The following is a 6,449-nucleotide window of genomic DNA, read 5'->3' as shown; positions in this document are numbered from 1 at the left end:
TTTTGAGTAGAACAGAGGACAGTCAGTATCTCCATCAGTGACGTCACGAAATCTTTGAATTTAAGTGACCGTTTCTTACTGATGAGATGCAGTTATTCTTTGACTTTTAATACTTCCATGAGTTGCTACTTAACTGAAAGGTGTTTGTTCACTGCGACATATTACGCCAGGGCAATATTTATCAATTTTGTGCTGTTTTCGCCTTACAATAAGACCAAGCATTCTTACGTAAGTTTCTAAGTATTAACCGAGTGTAATTACAGACACAGTAAATTTGCTCACGTAGTGAGCTGCCGACCGTTAATTTTCATCGATTCATTAATTACATTTGTAATATTTTTCGAACTTACCAACTACTGTAATCCCATCCAGTCCAATTTTATATTCCTTTACTTTAATCGAGTTTTCCTTTCTACTCATCATTGTTACTACTAGAAAACATTAGCGATTCCGTTATAACTACACCTACATTTCACGGGTTTCATTTGTTGCTAGGAGTAGATGCCTTTCTCGCGCAACAGGAACACGGTCAATTTAAGTCCTAATTAACCAGAAGTGTAGGACGTTGTTATAACTTCCCATTCAGATTAGACAATGAGGCCTTCCATTCATTCAGTCAACTCGTGCTAATGCGATGACCTTTATCTGAAATGTGGGCGTTCGCGTTGTACATCCATTTCTCCTGATAGTAGCATTTCCGTGGACAAGACTGCCTCGCCACAGGACTTCCCGCGATATTTTTTAAATTATAAATGAAAATAACTAGTTTGCTTTTGTTATACAGTATTAATTTCTTGCGTTAACCGGTTTTCGGCTTGCATGGCCATCATCAGGTATTTACTGATTATTGTCACCAAAGAAGTTATAGTGTTGGCCAACGACGTTGGACAAGAAGTTAAATATGTACATTGAAGCACAAACGCACAATAAATGACATGTCAGACAGTGTGGTGTTAATGGAATGTAAAAAGTAAAAAATTGAACAGTAAATAAGTATAAAGGGAGTAAACAGGAAAAAACTATCACAATAGTGGCAAAGCATGCCTGCATAACAGTTTATAATAATAAACAAAACGAAAAAAAGAAAATTAAATTAGTACTAGACAAGGCTACAAGAGGTATGAAACATGTGGAGCGATACATGAACCAATTAAAAGAAAGAATTATCAGTTGTAACTACAGAGTATATGAAGCACTTAAGCAATATCAGTAAGATAAATGGAAATGAATAAATGCAGGAAAATGGAGGGATGTGAGGGAATATCTCTGAAAGTGTGGTGGTACTGCATTTAAAAAAATAAAAAGTTAACAATGTATAAATATAAACGGAGTAAATAGGAAAACATTAAACTATACTCAAAAACTGTGCCTATATTTAACAGTTTGCATTAAATAAATGAACTAAATCAAATGAAAACAGCACTTGAGGAGGGAGACAACATTAAGAGGTATCATAAATGGAAAGTAATACAAGTACCAACTAAAAAAAGGAATTAAAAACTGTAGCTACAGACTTTACAGATACAGAGGCAATTTCAATAATATAAAAGAACTCAGTGAATAGAGAAAAATGGGGGATATGAAGGAACAGACAGTGTGGGAAGCAATGAAAAACTGAGATGATTGTGTGAAGTTCAGAAAGAAGGAAATATTAAGCTGTGTCTAGTCATTTAAGATTATATTTGGACAGTGAGCTAAATGTTTCTTAATCTCCAGCGCTTCAATTGATGCTCCTGGAAGAATACATAACACTAAGTTCCTTTATATTACTGATGCGTTAAGGACCCTTGTAGTCTCCGATCACAATATTGAGCATAGAATCGCACCAAAAGTATTGACACAGTTACATTTTAGTGGTTGTAGGCTAAACGAAACATATATTTCAGAACAGAACCCAGACAAGTGCCACCTTACATAGGTTACAAATATGTCCAAATCACCTGTCCGTAAAGTAACATACAGTTTAATGAAAATAAACGTCGCTTTTCTGCATCCAAATAAGTATTGGCACACGCGTATGAATTGGACAGTGTGTTCGTTTTCTTCATTGATGTTCACCTTCTAATAGCTACTGTGCATTCCTTTAGCATCTATAACAGCACATTAACGCTTAGGAATGCTTTGTATTAAATTCCGAGTGATATCAGGGGTAATTTTTGACCATTCCTCCAGGAGCACTTTCTTCAAGTCGTTTTTAGCGGACGGACGCCTTTTTGCTGACTTGTATGACAAGATAAGCCCACAGATTCTCAATGGGGTTCACATCAGGGCTCTGAGGTGGTGTTAGAATCCTTCTGGGGGTATTGTACAGTAACCACTGTCGGGTTTTCACGGCGGTATGTTTTGGGTCGTTGTCTTGCTGGAAATGAAACACCCCAGTAAGGCTCAATGTCTGTGCACTAGCATGTAAATCACCTCGCAGCACGTCGATGTATATCATATGATCCATTGTACCGTGGATTACAGCTAGATTTCCAACGCCAGACGCTGCCATACAGCCCCAGACCATGATACCGCCCCCACCGTGTTTGACTGTGGGATGCACGTGTTTGATGTCGAGATGCGTATTCGGCTTGTGCCAAACTTTCTTTCTTGCAACAAATTCGAACACATTGAACTTCGATTCGTCCCTAAATGTCACAGTGTTTCAAAACTCCATCGGCTTGCTGATGCAGTCCTTGGCAAACTGCAGGCGTTTCTGCCTGTTAATTTCCGATATGTATGGCTTTTTCCTGGGAGAATGTCCATGCATTTCAGCCTCATTCAACACATTTCGTATAGTTTGAACTCTAGCCGTCTTGTCGGACGCTGTCTGAACAACCTCAGCAATAGTTGCTGCACTTGTAGCAGGTTCCTTCCGAGCAAGTGCGATGATACGGCGTCGCTCTCGGGTTGTAAGCACTTTTGGACTTCCTGGACGACACTTATTCACTGTTGGTCCAGTCTCTTTATATTTATGAATGATAGCTCGTACCGTGTTGTAGCTAACAGAAACCTCTGCTCCTAGAATGAGATTTTCACTCTGCAGCGGAGTGTGCGCTAATATGAAACTTCCTGGCAGATTAAAACTGTGTGCCGGGCCGAGACTCGAACTCGGGACCTTTGGCTTTCGCGGGCTAATGCTCTACCAACTGAGCTACCCAAGCACTATTCACGACCCGTACTCACAGCTTCAGTTCTGCCAATACATCGTCTACTACCTTCCAAACTACACGGAAGCTCTTCTGCGAAACTTGCAGAACTAGCACTCCTGAAAGAAAGGATATTGCGGGAGACATGGCTTAGCCACAGCCTGAGGAATGTTTCCAGAATTAGGTTTTCACTCTGCAGTGGAGTGTGCGCTGACATGAAACTTCCTGGCAGATTAAAACTGTGTGCTGGCCGAGACTCGAACTCGGGACCTTTGCCTTTCGCGAGCAAGAGCTTCTGTAAAGTTTGGAAGGTAGAAGACGAGATACTGGCAGAAGTAGAGCTGTGAGGACGGGGCGTGAGTCGTGCTTGGGTAGCTCAGTCGGTAGAGCACTTGCCCGCGAAAGGCAAAGGTCCCGAGTTCGAGTCTCGGCCCGGCACACAGTTTTAATCTGCCAGGAAGTTTCACCTCTGCTCCTATTTGTCGACAGCTTCTCCCTTGTGAGTGGAGCAATGCCACTCCCTCAAGAAACGCCACTGAATGTTCCTTCTTCTTCGGCCCCATGCTGACCACTATCGAACAACACGGCAACATACTAGCGACTGGGCCGTCAACAACACGCAGTGTCTATTGCGTCAGCAGATGGCGCTCCGGTACCTGAAAACCCAGCAATATACCAAGAAGCCACGCTCTGTGCCAATACTTTTGTGTGCAGAGGAGATACATGTTTGTCCTTAACACTGCATTTCTTTGTCAATTTTAGGCACTGTGGGCAGAATTGTAATGTCTGGTATGTGAGCTAGCACTTACATGTGCTGTGTACCGGAAAGTGCCGCGTTTGTAACCAGCAACGATAAATACAGGCGTGTACCAATACTTTTTGGTGCGATTGTATATGGTACATCTCCCCTACACAATCCCGTATGCATATTAGGGAAATACAGGCTACCAGTTCCAGTCTTGCAAACACAAATGAGTTGATTTTTAAGAACGTTAGAAGCAATTCTGGTGCAAAGAGCTGATCTTTTTTTCTGGTACTTTGTTCTTAGCCAGATTGTGAACAAGGGTTGTATCGACCAGGAGGCTACTCGTGGGCACAGTTGCAGGCAGCACGGTCTGCGCCGGCTGCATTCGGAGCGAGCAGCGAGCAGCGAGCGGCGAACACCGGCCGAGGCCCACGGCGCGGCAGTTCGGTGAGCCGTTTAGGCCGCATTTAGCGGGTCGCCGCCTATCCCGCCAGATTACCAGTTTTCAATCGAGTAATCCCGTTGGGCCCGAATTGATTGGGCCCCCTGCTTTACGTCCGCTCCGACTGTCGCTAACACGGGGCAATGGCGTTCCAACTGCCTAGAGCCAGTTGCCTCGCGTGTAACACTGAATTAATTAGGTTTTCCATTCCGTCCCTGTCCAACTCTGTTTAAATTTGATGATGCCCGCCTTTGCCGCCTACCGTACCCGAAGCGGACGTGGAACAAAAGCTGGATTATGTTGCAAGTAATAAAGCTGTTCGCAGTAACATTAGCACTAGGGTTATTCGAACAGTAGGTCATTTTCGCAATGATGAACAAATCCGCTTAACGATTTAAATTGAGTGACAACTGTTTAGTGTCAAATTCACTGTCTCTGTGTTTGCACTGAAAAACTAAGAGCTTGGCACATTTTGCGATTTTACAGATTATAGAATACATCTTACCTTTTACACATATTTAGATTATTTATCGTCTAGTGATTGCAACGCGGTAAAAAACTCGAAAAACAAAACAAACAAAAAACAGGACAGATATACAAAGTCACTACACGATTTGAAGAGGTGCAAAGTATAGGTACTGAATAATAATCTCTATGATTAAATCTAAAGTAGATGTCACACATATCAGGTTGGTTCAAAAAATGGTACAAATGGCTCTGAGCACTATGGGACTTAACATCTGGGGTCATCAGTCCCCTAGAACTTAGAACTGCTTCAATCTAACTAACCTAAGGAAAACACACATATCCATGCCCGAGGCAGGATTCGAACCTGCGACCGTAGCAGTCACGCAGTTCCGGACTGAAGCGCGTAGAACCACTCAGCCACCGCGACCGGCTACTTGGTTGGTTCATAAGTTCGTAGGGTCTTTTTTTTCATGTCAGTATTCCGGTTACTATGGCCTTATTTATCTGTCTGCATTCTTTATTTATAGTTCGTTGTTGCTATTTAAGCATCGTTATTTTGTCATCTGGAGGTAGTGAGTGGAACTGTGGATGCTAGGAAATGGAATGCCTTGTGTAGAAATCGGAACATTTCCGACATATTCTCCCGTTTGAGCGGAGGCGGCCAGAAACGTTTACGCCGTGTATGAGGATATTACAATTGGACCGAGCTCGTTTTGAGGATTACCGTTATGACGTTAGTGACGCTCCGCGTTCAGGAAGACCTTTAGGTTTTGAAATGCATTAATTCACAAAGATCCGCGTCAGCTTACTCGAGAACTGGCAAATGTGATCAACTGTGATCTTTCCACCACTGCGCGACACTTGAATGCAACGGGGAAAGTTCAAAAGCCAGATGTATGGTTTCCGCACGCACTAAACCAAAATCACAAAAACCACCAGGTGGCCATATGTGCATATGTGCTTGATCGTCATCAGCTGGCTCGTGATCAACAACGACCATCCGCATCTTGTATCCTTACTGGTGGCAAGAAATGGTGTCTTTTGCTAACGTGAGGAAAAGAACTGAATGGTTGAGCCCAAATAATGCAGCAGCTCCCCGCACAAGACCTGCGTACATCCACAAAAGGTAATTTTATGCATCTAGTGGAGCAGCGAGCTGTGGTGTACTAGGAAATGCTTTCTCGAGTTGTAATCATCACAGCTGACACTTGTCATCACCTGAGACGTCTCGCACACGCAGTCCAAGGCCAGCGACTAGGATGACTTGAATGACGTGATGCTACTCCACTATAGTGGGCGCCCACATCCTGCTATACTGACCAAAAGCGCTATACAGAAGCCGGATTGCGAAGTCATGCAGAACCCAACTTATTCACTCGATCACATGCCCTCAGGTTTTCGTCTTTTTCCGCTCTTTGTCGAACAAACTTCAAGGAACTTCCTTTCCGAATGCAACAGCGCTCCCAATATGGCTCGACGAGTTCTTCGCCTCAAAACCACATGATTTCTAAAGTCGCGGAATCGAAAGGTTACTCCAGCATTGGCAGACTGTTGTGAATAGTGAAAGAGAATTTACTATTGACAACAAAAGTTTCTATTATCTACAGGGTGTTACGAAAAGGTACGGCCAAACTTTCAGGAAACATTCCTCACACACAAATAA

At 43.0% G+C, this 6,449-nt stretch overlaps 2 non-coding genes across 2 annotated transcripts; one reads left to right on the top strand and one right to left on the bottom strand.

Moving 5' to 3' along the window:
- Window positions 1–3,072: 3,072 nt before the first annotated feature.
- Trnar-gcg (transfer RNA arginine (anticodon GCG)) lies at window positions 3,073–3,147 on the bottom strand. Its single transcript has one exon. It is a non-coding gene; the product is annotated as a tRNA-Arg (tRNA).
- Window positions 3,148–3,495: 348 nt separating this feature from the next.
- Window positions 3,496–3,570, top strand: Trnas-cga (transfer RNA serine (anticodon CGA)). Its single transcript has one exon. It is a non-coding gene; the product is annotated as a tRNA-Ser (tRNA).
- The last annotated feature ends 2,879 nt before the right edge of the window (window positions 3,571–6,449 follow it).

This window comes from Schistocerca serialis, chromosome 9 (assembly GCF_023864345.2).
Source record: "Schistocerca serialis cubense isolate TAMUIC-IGC-003099 chromosome 9, iqSchSeri2.2, whole genome shotgun sequence".
NCBI lineage: Eukaryota > Metazoa > Arthropoda > Insecta > Orthoptera > Acrididae > Schistocerca > Schistocerca serialis.
The sequence above is the reverse complement of the archived record's forward strand: the minus strand, read 5'-3'. Positions and strand labels throughout refer to the sequence as shown.